This window comes from Electrona antarctica, assembly GCF_951216825.1.
Source record: "Electrona antarctica genome assembly, chromosome: 19".
NCBI classification, from domain to species: domain Eukaryota; kingdom Metazoa; phylum Chordata; class Actinopteri; order Myctophiformes; family Myctophidae; genus Electrona; species Electrona antarctica.
The window spans coordinates 26082296-26096931 of NC_136800.1; the positions used below are offsets into that span (position 1 = coordinate 26082296).

The 14636-nt window shown below is 42.9% G+C and overlaps 1 long non-coding RNA gene across 1 annotated transcript; it reads right to left on the minus strand.

Moving 5' to 3' along the window:
- Positions 1 to 2089: 2089 nt before the first annotated feature.
- Positions 2090 to 13723, minus strand: LOC306943614. Its single transcript, XR_013792430.1, has 4 exons — positions 13695 to 13723; positions 6337 to 6450; positions 2334 to 2426; positions 2090 to 2232 (listed from the first exon to the last, which is right to left on the minus strand). It is a non-coding gene; the product is annotated as an uncharacterized lncRNA (long non-coding RNA).
- Between the last annotated feature and the right edge of the window lie 913 nt (positions 13724 to 14636).

Sequence of the window (14636 nt, forward strand, 5' to 3'; positions counted from 1 at the left end):
GCACGTCTTACGTCCTTTTTTATATCAAACAGGATCGCTGTAATTATACATTTTCTTTGCATTCTTGACTTCAACACTCCTTGACCATGGTTTTGATCATAATGCCAATGTTCTGTGATCATTTCTGACTTTACCATGCATCTCGTTTGGAAAATAAACGCTTCTAGAGAGTTTAGATGTGACAGGGTGACATAATAATGGAAGATTATGTCTCCCAGTTTTGGGGGGTAATGGAAGGCAGGGATTTTCAGAGTAAAATCTGCCCAATCTGCTGCACTATAGCACAAAAAGTGCTAATATAATAATATTAGAGGAAGTAAAAGGGTCTTTAAAGTCCTTAAATTGTGACTTTACTGTTATCTGGGGACCACCCCAGAAAATAATGTGGGGACCCCCATGGGGGGCCTGACCCCACAGGTTGAGAACCACTGTTTCTAGAGTCTAGAGTGGAACTATTAGCAGCTTGGATCTGAGAGAAATAAAGAAACAGACAATGCAACTTACTGAGGTCCTGATGTGATGGGCTTCAGGTTCCTCCTGTCAGGCTGCTCTCTCCATTATGGATGCGCATCCGATGTAGTTTCAGGTGTTCAGACCTATTAAAACACTTCCCACATGTTTCACAACTGAAATGTTTCTCTCCAGTATGGATGCGCTGATGTTTTGCAAGGTTTCCAGAGACAGTAAAACACTTCCCACATATTTCACAACTGAAAGGTTTCTCTCCAGTATGGATGCGCCGATGTACTTTCACGCCTGCATACAGAGTAAAACCCTTCCCACATATATCACAGCTGAATGGTTTCTCTCCAGTATGGATGCTCCGATGTGTTTTCAGGTTTGCATATTGAGTAAAACCATTCCCACATATTTCACAACTGAAAGGTTTCTCTTCAGTATGGGTGCGCTGATGTGTTTTTAAGTTTGAGGACTGACTAAAACACTTTCCACATTTTTCACAGCTGAAAGGCTTCTCTCCAGTATGGATGCGCTGATGTATTTTTAATTTTCCGTTCTCAATAAAACACTTCCCACACATTTCACAACGAAAAGGTTTCTCTTGAGAATGGATGCGCTCATGCATTTTTAATGATCTAGACAAAGTGAAGCTTTTCCCACATGTATTACAACCAAAAAGGTTTTCTCCAGTATGGATGCGCTTATGAGTTTTTAAGCTTCTATACAAAGAAAAAGACTTTCCACACACTTCACAACTGAATAACTTCACTCCAGTGTGAGTCATCTTGTGTATTTCGAGGCTTGTATTTTGAGTGAATCTTTTCCCACACTGATCACAGGCGTAAGGCTTCTCTCCAGTGTGAATTCTCCTGTGTACGGTGAGGTGACTCATTATATTAAAGCTTTTCCCACATGTGTCACACGAGTAAGGCTTCTCTCCAGTATGAATCCTCATGTGGGGATTAAGGGCAGATGATTGAGTGAAGGATTTCCCACATATTCCACAGCTCCATGGTTTCTCTCCAGTATGGACTCTCTTGTGTACATTGAGTAGAGACATTTGATTGAAGCTTTTCCCACACTGATCACAGCTGAATGGCTTCTCTCCGGTATGGATGAGCTTATGAGTTCTTAATGTTGTAGAGCGACTAAAACACTTCCCACATATTTTACAACAGAATGGCTTCACTCCAGTGTGGATTATCTTGTGGGATTCAATGTGAGACATTTGACTGAAGCTTTTCCCACACTGGTCACAGCAGTAAGGCTTCTCTCCAGTGTGAATTATCTCGTGGTTTTTGAGGGTAGTCTTGAGACTGAAGCTTGTCCCACACTCGCCACAGCAGTAAGGCTTCTCTCCGGTGTGAATTCGCTGGTGTATTTTGAGAATAGATGTGGAGTTGAACCTTTTCCCACACTGGCCACAGCAGTAAGGCTTCTCTCCAGTATGAATTCTCCTGTGTACGGTGAGGTGACTCATTACATTAAAGCTTTTCCCACATGTGTCACACGAGTAAGGCTTCTCTCCAGTGTGAATTCTCCTGTGTCTGGTGAGGTGACTCATTACATTAAAGCTTTTCTCACATGTGTCACACGAGTAAGGCTTCTCTCCAGTATGAATTCTCTTGTGTACTGTGAGAGAATACATGCGGTCGAACTTCCTCCCACACTGGTCGCAGCAGTAAGGCTTCTTTCCTGTGTGAATTCTCTGGTGTACTTTGAGATGAGAAGTGAAGGTTTTTCCATGTTGATTACAGCAGCGTTTTTGTTTAACTGAGGATGGGACAGAAAACATAAGATATGGGCAGGGATAAGAACTGAGGACAATGCAGGACAGGAATAAAAGTAAGAAACAAAGAGTACATGAAACTCACTGAGGTCCTGGTGATCTCCAGGTTCCTTATGTTTAATAGAAACAGGCCTGGCTGGATCTGTAGAGTTCACCTTCACCTGCAGTCTGAACTCAGCTTGAATGAAGGAATTGGAATCAAATTAATTAAGGATGAATTAACAATAACAGACAGTAAGGGAGGAGTAGACGTGGCCCATTCACTTGGTAGGCCTTAAGGTGAACATTTCCTACTGTTTAAATATGTGGGGCTCTGGATTTCGTTTGCTACATTAAAATAAATCTATTGGTATTAAAGGGTAAGACCACTTTTAGAGATTTGGGTTGTGTAGTTGCCATGATGCAACTCCAAATGTGGACAAGAAATCAAAATGAATTGCAGTGTTTAGAAATTGATAATTCAAAATATGCTCCTCATTGACTTACATTGTACGCTGAAACAGCTATCAAAGTCACTCTTGTACGTAAACAAACAAAGCTGATTCAGACAATATTTGAGCATCACCAAAACTCATGCTGTTTTATATTTTTTTTATATAAAAAGTTAACTTCCTGTTGTGAAGTAGTAGTAGTAGTAGTATTAGGTATTGTAAGTGATTTTCTTTGGTTAAATTAAGTGTTTAAAAGCTCTATATTATGATAGTACACATTGCTAGAGTGTTTGTTCAGTAACAGGAGTCTCCATGTAAGGGCCGGCGCCATGGGGGCACTCAACCCGACCTCCTTATGGGCCCAGTATGTCCCGTTTATCATCCATCTTATGGGCCCAGTATGGCCATACTGGTATACTCACCATAGCCTGGTCAAGGCCAACTATTGTCGGCGCATGGAAACTAGGGGCTACTAATATATACTATTCTCTGCCTATCGCCTCGCTTGGCGGTGCCTCACGTTGCTCAAGGCCACCAGACACGGCGCGCCTCCGTCAGGACATCAGTGATAATGACAATCGCTGATAATGACATACTGAGACAGTGAGTATGCCAGTATGGCCATACTGGGCCCATAAAATGGATGATAAACGGGACATACTGGGCCCATAAGATGGATGATACCAGTCGAATGGGGTGACATATGAAACTGCTATTGTCTTTCTTGAGGTGATAATGGCTAATGGATAATGGCTGTGAGCCATAGTTTCAAAGCAATTCACACATTAACCTAACAATTAATACTAATGAAGTGTGCTAGGCACACTATTTCATAAGTAGGCTATTCAAACTGGTGTCTACTGTCTACAACTGCAATTCAAGGCAACACAATAGCTGTATGAAATAAAAATTGCTACTCTCTCCTGATTGGCTGAAAAGTTGTCACCTACCTGAAAATGTATTTCCTGTTTATTAAAGAGCTGGAGAGACGGGGAGATCCATGCTACTGAACAAACATTCTATAGTGTAACGATACATTTTAACAGCGATACGATAGGTATCAAGATAGGCTACATGGTTGACGACATGATACATGGACAATATTGGTTCATTAAGGCGGTACGATACGATTCAATGATTTGAAATCGATACAGTAACTATTTAGCAAATACATTAAATGTGTGAAACTTGTGGATAGTGCAGGGTTTTAAGGGAATAATGCATTATTATGGATATAAATAAGTAAACAGTGATTCTCTGGCAAATAGATGGACATTGTATTTGAACACATAATGGACAAACCCACGCCTTGACATGAACACCGAGAATACACACATTTATCGATAGACCAATTGTAGCTAAATAAAAGTATGAAACCCATATTTTTCTTCTTCTTTCTTCTTAAAATTGCTAAATACAATGCACAAGTACTTGCAAGTACTGCATTCGATACCGATTCTTTCCATTGCAAAACGATACAAAGTCAAACAATACAATACGATATTTTCTGTTTACATAACGATATACTTTGACTTTTGAGTGGTGCAACCATAGACATACACATAGACGCCCCTTCCGGCTCTGAGGCATGTGTCACCATTGAAGGCACTATTTTCCCGAGATTCCTTGCAAAGCATTAGCGGAAGCAAAGCGGAAGCTTACAAGCTTCCGCGTGCGTAACATAAGTCCCGGAAAAGACGCGCTGTGATTGGCCAGTAGTCACTTGAGTGACAGCGAGAGACATGGAGGAGTCACATGAGTGACGTCACTCGGGCAGCGACGCAGTCGCCTTCAGCACTTCTAAATAAGAAAGCTGCGGAGAACTGTTGCTTTGTGTTCACTCTTTAATGTTTTCTGTTAGTAATCTAATCCCCCCTGGCTCTGATGTTGTATTGTTAATAACTTTGTTGTTTGTGTTTGTTTGTTTGTCTTGTTTTGTATTGTAATGTATATTGTCATGACTGTTATAAAGATTTGTTAAAAAAAATAAAAAGCCTCCAGCACTGCACTTCCGCCTTCATTGGGATGCAACCACTCCAAGGAACAGCAATGTCCGTGTACACCTATGTTTGTGACCGTGTTTGTGTGTGACTCATGAGTACGTGTTTGTGTGTGACTCATGAGTACCAGTAGGGGCGCTGTTGTGCCAGAGACAGAGAGATAGTATTAGTGCTGCACTGTTGCCTGCTAATGAGAGACACAGAGAGAGAGAGGGGTGGGGGGGGGGGAATTGCACCACTCAGTTTACACGGGTGTGATTTTTTTAAATTAAAATTGATATTTCGATACAGTTACTACATCGTTACACCCCTATCTATAGCAATGATTACTATCATAATATAATGACTTTGTTTTAACAAAACAATGTCACTTACATTACCTTTAAGGTTAGGATTAGGCATATATTTGTCGACCACTTAAGCGTTATTCATAGTCTAATATATTTGGTGGTGAGGTGACCACCGAACTACAACATGACGTCACAGCGCCGTGGTGAAGAGAAAACCACCGCTCTCCCCAGCCCTTCCCTCTGTTTTTACTCACCACCGCTCCACGTTATTACAGCTCCTGTGGTCACCTCACCACCGAAAATTCAGACTATGAATAGAGACTACAGCCACAGAGTAGACAGTCAAGTAGAAGAAAAGGGGGGAGCGGGGGCGATTGACAGCTGTGGCGGCCAATCGACGGGTCAACTCAGGTTTTAGTCATTACCCGAGGTCCGAGACATACGAGAGCCGCTCCGAACATACCCACTTCACTTCTTGTGATTGGAATGGTTACAGTAACATAATAAAATAGTACATTCCTATTAATCAACATTTTACAGTAACATAATAAACTAGAAAAAGTGCCCTTCCGGGCACAGGTCTCCACCAGGAGGATAGGAGTGTGTGTGATGTTTGGCAAGGATGTTTAGGAGGATGTTTTTTGGTTTTTTTGATGATTTGAGGCATTTTGTTCCAAAAATGTGTTTTGCAAAAATCAACCTGTTGGTGGCGCTATAACAGGCCAATGTGAAAAGGGTGGGATATATTCCTCAGCCTAGTAAGAAAAAGTGTGAAAGATTTCACGTAAATTGCATGCTGCGTTCATGATTTGAGGCTATTGTTCAAAACGGGGCAATCTTGCAAACTGTGAAAGCCAATTATAGCCAATTAGGATGGAATATGAAATATCGGACAGATCCAACTTGAGCACATGACCATAGAGATACTGTGTAACGATTTGTGAGATTTTTGGACAGAATCTGGAGGAGTAATATCAAAAAATGTGTTTTACAAAAGTCGGCCTCCTGGTGGCGCTATAAAAGGCAGATGCGGAAAATGCAGGTCAAAGGTTTGTCCTTGGCCTCTAGGGAGTGTGCATGCAACGTTTCACGCAGATCGGTGCAGTTGTAGGTCAAAAATGTGAAAAGCTGCCTCATGGTGGCGCTATAACTGGCCGTTCTGGAAAATGTGGGGCAGAGGTTCATCGTTGGCATCCAGGGAGTGTGTGTGCAAAGTTTGGCATCGGCCGGGTTAACGGTGCCGGAGATTAGCTGTACACAGACGGACGGAAGGACACACACACGGACGGACGGACACACACACGGACGGAGTGCAAAACATACTCTCTCCCCATGCCTTCGGCCTGGTGGAGACAAACAGTACATACGTATTCTGTGTAACTTGATCATTGGTTTCAACATGGTGGTCTGCATCGCTGCTACAACTTTGTTGTTCACACTGATGGTAGACCGCCTGGACGTCTTTGTAAATAAGTTTGAATCTAAAAAAAAAAGAGGTTAATATAACTTAAGGAAACAGCCTCATCTGTCATTCCAATCAAAAACAATGTGACGCCAAGCAGAGCACTTTTTCCTAAACCGGGTCACACATGCTAGTTTGGACCGAATACTGACTTGGATAATGAAGTCAAAGATGTTGGCTGCTATGTTATTTGTGTCCAAAATGGCCACTGATACCCCACACTTCATAGTGCTGCCAAACATTACCCACAGATAAATATTTGCGTTGCGAGGCATTGTGAGCTTTAGAGCTGCTATTTCTACAAATGTTCCTCTTTCTATAACAAAAAAATATCGCATGGATGCACCTGGGACGTATCCTCAGCGATGTATCCCAAGGTCATCGGGGTTTCGGGTCTCTCGAAAATCATACCCCTCACTCAGGCGACCCAGCCGGGGTGATCAAGTCCCGACTTACGTCCCAGTAGCTACCCTCAATCAGTCCCACTAGGGCAAAACCAGGGCCACACAATCCGTTGGAACTACTCCAGAACAACTCTGCCAGAGCTGGGAGGTACGCTTCTGGCGCATGGAAGGACTAGGCTCTGTGGGTTGACTCCCATCCGGGCCCCTCCTACGTCTCACCAGGTCCACTCCTGTTCTCACCAGGCCCAGGACCTGTGCGTTGCACTAGAGTTCCAGCACCAGTCACTTAATTCAGGAGTGGTGGGCAATGGTTCCGCAGACTCCACCCGAGCGAGAAGGTGGTGCTGCGAGCTCTGCTTGCTGCTTGAATGGCCCTCCTAAAGGCCTCACCGAGGGTTTGTTGGGCTTCATCCTCATGGATGACACAGGCTGGGGCGCTAACGGGGCGCTCACCCGGGTGCCGTCTACATTCCGGCTGATGTGATAAACAAATCTGCACAAGCATGTTCACATGTGAAGTCAAGAGCACCCTGAGAGTGCTAGACTAAACATAAAAAAACATACCAAAATGTGGAACGCCCTACCAACAGTCATTAAGACATGCAAATCCCTTGACTCCTCCAAAAACGCCCTCAAAGGGCACCTACGGATGGTTGCAATTAGAAACTGGCCCCCGTAAAATCTGAATCCCCTACCCACCCCTTTTTCCTCTCACTGTATAAGTTTCTTTTTCCTTTTTACCTCCTCTATGATGATTTCCTGTTTTGACTATATAGTTGTGTATATTCATACGTCTTTAATTGTTTTGAAGAATTGAAAATGGTGGGCCCTATTGTAAAGTGTAATGCTTTATGGTGTCGTCCACTCACAGTTAACTAACCTCGCCTCACCAGGCTTTCCACCACCTCGGAAGAAAGCTTGGTCTCTGTTTCAAAAGTCCGTATGATCCGGTCGGGAGCGGATGATATCGTTATTTACGACAGGCAGGATCAACAGGGCGGCAACTTACTTTTCCCTCAAACTGATTTTTCTCAATAAAAGCTACAGGCTACGAGAGCTTTTATTGAGAAAAATCGGTTTGAGGGAAAAGTTCCTGCCTGTCGACTATCATCCGCTCCCGACAGGATCATATACACTGACACCACTGCGCGTAAACAGCGCCTCAAACTGTGACTCCGCCCACAACCGGGGGAAGTTGTGATTTGCGCTCGTTCACTGCAATGCAATTTGCGGCATTTTCAAAACAATATTGAGCAGAGTAGCGATTATCAAACGTATTTGCAATGCCATACGTTGAAAGATCTGTTGCCCGTGGACAAGGCACGCTACCTCCGCAAGTTAGATAGCATCGGCATAGATGTTTGTCCGTATGTGATTAAGGATTGGACCAAGTTGCATTGGCAGCCATAGAAAATTCTTACCCCAGGCTAAAACCGGATGTGACGTTTTTGGGCGTTCCTGTCTAGTGTATGGCTCCGTCTTTTTGGCAAATCTAGAACTTCCTGTTTGAGAGCTAGCAAATTTAAGACATCCGGTTGCTTTCAGAATAAAAGCGTGGTTAATTAAATAATTATTACATTACATTATTAGTATTATTATTACATTACAGTTATTGTGAAGACACATTATGTTTCTGTGTAAAAATAAGTAATGAAATAACGTAAAAAAGTTATCTAAATGGATAAATGCCCAAGTCTATGCACTGGAGTGCCCAACAAAAATCCCTTCTATGTATCGACTAGTGTGACATATGCACATGTCCGGGGAGACCTCCTCTACAACACCACACTGTCCGCTAAGCAGCAGAGGTGTAAAAATGTAATTGGCACACCATACAGCGATGTGAAAGGTCAAAAACCATCCCATTTCCAGACTAAAGTGAACTAAAGTGGACACTGGACAAAAATCCCTGCTATGTATCGACTAGTGTGACATACGCACATGTCCGGGGAGACCTCCTCTACAACACCACACTGTCCGCTAAGCAGCAGAGGTGTAAAACAAAAATTGGCACACCATACAGCGAGGTGAAAGGTCAAAAACCATCCCATTTCCAGACTAAAGTGAACTAAAGTGGACACTGGACAAAAATCCCTGCTATGTATCGACTAGTGTGACATATGCACATGTCCGGGGAGACCTCCTCTACAACACCACACTGTCCGCTAAGCAGCAGAGGTGTAAAACAAAAATTGGCACGCCATACAGCGAGGTGAAAGATAAAAACCATCCCATTTCCAGACTAAAGTGAACTAAAGTGGACGCTGGACAAAAATCCCTGCTATGTATCGACTAGTGTGACATATGCACATGTCCGGGGAGACCTCCTCTACAACACCACACTGTCCGCTAAGCAGCAGAGGTGTAAAACAAAAATTGGCACGCCATACAGCGAGGTGAAAGGTCAAAAAACATCCCATTTCCAGACTAAAGTGAACTAAAGTGGACACTGGACAAAAATCCCTGCTATGTATCGACTAGTGTGACATACGCACATGTCCGGGGAGACCTCCTCTACAACACCACACTGTCCGCTAAGCAGCAGAGGTGTAAAAATTAAATTGGCACACCTGAAGCCAATAAAGCAATGAAAACCACCAATGACACAGGTGAAAATACCTACCATGGGGAACTGATTTTAAACAAGCTGTTCAAGATGCTTTCAACTATTCCAATATGGTCAGATCTCCTCTCAGGTGATTTGCAGAGATTCTCTGGAGCCTATGCTGCACAAATAAACCCGAGTAAGAAAAGCACAGCTATTTCTGAGGCCACATTCAAAAACACCAAAGTGTTGCTTTTACGAAATGAGAAACACAGACTGGACGAATGTGTACAGCAAATACGCTTATTTTACAACCAGTCAGCCAGTTGTTCTAGCAAAACATACAGACATCTGTAAAACATGTGCCCGGACAGTTGAAAGCAATTCTTCACAGACTAATATTTTTGCATTACCGCTGCCACAGAAAAGAGAGTCCCTCAATTCTCTTTTCGAACACTCAATCATGGAAGGTGAAAGTCCAAACGCATGTACAGCATGTGATTCTGCTATGAAGCGACAAATATGTTGGAATGACTCTCCTGATTTCATTACTCACGTCGCGTGTTACTGATCGTGGGGCGGTGTATGTAGAACCATCTGGTGTAATCGAAATTCCTATTTGTGACGGCACTAAAATTAAGTATAAGTTGGCCTCAATCATTTGTCATGCAGGCGCTGTGGCCAAAACTGGACACTTTTGGGCAAACTTGATTTATGACAATGTTGTAATTAAAGCAAATGACACAATGATACGAATCTTACCAGCAGCAAATGCTGTGCGAGAGTCAAAAGTAAATGGGTGCTTATATTTCTATGTGAAATGTAGTGATGCTGGCACCACAGTGCTTAGCGGACAGTGTGGTGTTGTAGAGGAGGTCTCCCCGGACATGTGCGTATGTCACACTAGTCGATACATAGCAGAGATTTTTGTCCAGCGTCCACTTTAGTCTGGAAATGGGATGGTTTTTGACCTTTCACATCGCTGTATGGTGTGCCAATTTAATTTTTACACCTCTGCTGCTTAGCGGACAGTGTGGTGTTGTAGAGGAGGTCTCCCCGGACATGTGCATATGTCACACTAGTCGATACATAGCAGGGATTTTTGTCCAGTGTCCACTTTAGTTCACTTTAGTCTGGAAATGCGATAGTTTTTGACCTTTCACCTCGCTGTATGGTGTGCCAATTTTTGTTTTACACCTCTGCTGCTTAGCGGACAGTGTGGTGTTGTAGAGGAGGTCTCCCCGGACATGTGCGTATGTCACACTAGTCGATACATAGCAGGGATTTTTGTCCAGTGTCCACTTTAGTCTGGAAATGGGATGGTTTTTGACCTTTCACATCGCTGTATGGTGTGCCAATTTAATTTGTACACCTCTGCTGCTTAGCGGACAGTGTGGTGTTGTAGAGGAGGTCTCCCCGGACATGTGCATATGTCACACTAGTCGATACATAGCAGGGATTTTTGTCCAGTGTCCACTTTATAAAGTCCATGCACTCCAGTGAATAGCATTTATCCATTTAGATAACTTTTTAACACTTTGATTGCTGGAAGATCTCAACAGGCCTATTTGGATGTTGCTGCCATTTAACATTGCACAAAGGCCTTGTTCGGGGGCCCACAGTAAAATGTTCTCTTATAGCGAGAATCACACGCCTACATCAAAAGAAAGCTGAACTTGTCCACTTCAATTAAAAAAATACATTTTGATTTTACCATGTTCCATTCTGGAGATATTGACCTTTTTGCAACACCTGCATTTGCCTGGAAGTGGTTATCTTGAACAGCGAGCAGAGTTATGGATGGTTTAAAGTCAGAGACATTGACAGGCAGATATAAAATTGAACCCAATAAATATCCTATACATCCTATACACCGAATGAAAGCCCTGAATGTGTACTTTTACGAGGAAAAGAGTAAACATTGATCCCATGTACAGTTAGACAGTAATTGGTTATTGAATGCAGCTTGTGCCCACCAGATAACTTCAGAGAAGACATGGACGTGAACTCCTCAATATTCACAAAATAAGGCCTATAGCGACATATAAATACTATATACCGTATGAAACAGAAGACTCTCTGCTTTCATAAGAAAAAAACTTCTACTGTAGTAATAATAAAAATCACACCCATGTGAAGTGAGTGGTGCAACTCTGACAGAGTTGCACCACTCACTTCACATGGGTGTGATTTTTATTATTACTACAGTAGAAGTTTTTTTCTTATGAAAGCAGAGAGTCTTCTGTTTCATACGGTATATAGTATTTATATGTCGCTATAGGCCTTATTTTGTGAATATTGAGTTCGGGTCCATGTCTTCTCTGCAGTTATATCTGGTGGGCGCAATGTGCATCCACCCAGTATCCAATTTATGACAAACTGTACATGGGATCAATGTTTACTGTTTTCCTCGTAAAAGTACACATTCAGGGCTTTCATTCGATGTATAGGATGTATAGCATATTTATTGTGTTTATTGTTATATCTGCCTGTCAATGTCTGACTATAAACCTTCATAACTATGCTTTCTTTTTGATGATGATTGCCGCCTCGCCTAATCTATCTCACTGCTTTCATTGTTTTGATCGCAGTAACATTGGGGGGGGGGGGGGGGGGGTCATGGGCACATTGGGCAGCAAAAGTCTTGATCCGTACGGCTATAAAAAGTCCCATTCCACCGTTCGGTTCAGAACTATAGTAACGGTGAGACGCGTTGTCATCAGCTGATTTTGTTTTTCAAGCTAGTGTAGGGGAACATGCCTGGGCATGCTAGCCTGGCACGGCCAGACTCATAGCGAGGGTTCACTGATGTTTCCTCCGGGGAAGAATCTTCAGTGAATCCCCGCTATGAGGCTGGCCAAGCCAGGCTATGGGCATGCAGCTTGGGGGCGATGGAGGGAGAAAAAAAGCGTCACCCGGCTGTGATGTCGACGAGAAGGAAAAAATGACTTCCACAGATGACAACACCACGGTTTAGGTCGCGGAAAAGTTCGTTATACATTACACCCGGGTCGATTACGTCCCCGACGCGTTCATTGCGGTCTTATCACTACAATTATAATGAATAAAAAAGCGTTACAATCACACGTCTGAGCGATCTCCGATTATGACGGCTCTGCATGGCGATACGTGATCCACCAACGGAACACTGTCTTGTCGTGGCGGCCCCTCGATACTACCTCGCAAGATCCTCCTCCTGGAGAAACAGGAGGGGAGGGGGGAATCAAATGTCCGAGCCGAGGTGGAAAGCCTGGTGAGGCGAGGTTAGGTGAAATGTGATTCTTTTCACACATCGGCATGGGCGCTTACACTGGCTTCTACACGTAAAGCGGCCCGCCCTCCTGTTTTCAGGAGGGGAGGGGGGTTTTTTTTTTTTGTTTTTTTTTCTGATCACGTGAGCGGGACAAAGCAGCAATGATAGGGCGATGGTTCTTCATTGTCCGGGTGGGTAAAAAGATGAATGAAAGTATGCTATAAAAAAGTGATTGAAACGTATTGATACGTGATCCGCACCCGACGTTTGATTAATTGATAACGTATTGATACGCGATCCGCGTTGGGAGTGTTAATTACTTATCTTTACACAGAAACATTACTTATTTTTACACAGAAACATAATGTGTGTCCTATAGCATCGTTTAAATGCTTAATTTATAGTTTTAATGTGCAAATTAATCTTTTTTTCAATACTCTAGAGGGTACTCTTATTTTGAAGAGATCGTCGGAAGTCTTATATTTGCTAGCTTAGATTGGCCAGAAAAACAGTGCCCTAGTGGGCACCCTAAATTAAATGGTGCCCAGGCTACAGTTAAATTGAGTTGTACTTGAAAAAATCTTATGATATTTAGTCACCTAAAACTAGACTAACTAAAACATCGCAGGTGACTAAAACTAAATCCAAAGACTATGACTAAACTAAAATAGAAATTTGCTGCCAAAAACACTGTTCTGCAGCCAGCTTTGTTGTAGTTTAGCTAAATGCTAATACGCTAACAGACACCGTCTTGCAGCTTGCTTATTATTATAGCCATGCCAACTTGTCAAGTTGTCAAACCACTTGTCTGATAATGAACAGAAACGTGAATGTTAATGACTAGTCACTACACCTACACGTTAATTAAAAATGTGCATTCTTTAAGATAACAACATTAACATTAGGGCTCGGCTAGTTAGGCTATCATATGCCACAATGGTCCCTATTACGCAGCCCAGACGAACACCGCTAATTAATATCTGTTAATCAGTAATTTAATCAAGCTGACGCTGTTAATAAAAGTAATCAGCGTGTAAACGTAGGCTATATTTTGCACTTACTGGACACTTAAACTGCTGCTCCGACCGCGGCGACCGCTGCTGTGTGTGTCTGTGTGTGTGCGCATGCGTGCGTGTGTGCACTGGGTGGGCTGAGCCTATACTTGAGTAGTAGATACAAATAAGAAATCCGACTTTCTTTACTTTAGTCTTTTCTCTCACCCTCGCAGGCCCATGCAGGGCTGACAAAGTCAGTAAACCGCACTGTTTACTGACTTTACTCAAATGAGTGCAATTAGAAAATGTAATGAGATAGAACAGTGCATACTATAGTATAGACTAAATGTTCACAGTAAATGTGACGTGTGGCCGATTAAGTCACAAGAAACTATTAATAAAGTGCACTGTTTTAAAGTGCGGGTGCTACTCTGTAGCCGAACTACGCCACCTTTGAGAGGTCTGGTCCTCTATTAAATAATACAAAATATAAAAACAAGGCAACACAGGTTCGAGTTTAAAACCAGGTAAAAGAGCATAAAAATAGCTAAAAACACAGGGAAGGACTGAAACGGAAACCAGCTATAAGGAAGATAGAAAATTACAATATTTATTATAAAATTAGGCCTAATTACATGGGTACCTAAAACACCAATTAAAGACAAGACAAATGCTAAAAACTCTTAAAACAATCTAGTCCTTCAACATGTGCAACATTAGCTCAGAGGTAGGGATTGGTGCAGGGGAGGTTCTCTGGAAGAGTAGCCTGGAATATCCTGGTCCTCTTCACAAACAGCTCCTGCAATCACATACACAGGTAGGCCAGTACAACGGTTCCAACATCTCCTATTAAGCAAACGGCTCTGGTAGACAGGTATGTGAGCGAGTACTGCATCAGAAGGTTACTTACAGCGGCGGCCGGCATCAGAACCGGCCACCTACGCTGACACGTAAGCAGCACTCGCTCCCTCTCTCCAGCCTCGTCCGTCTGGGTCGTCTCTCTCGGTC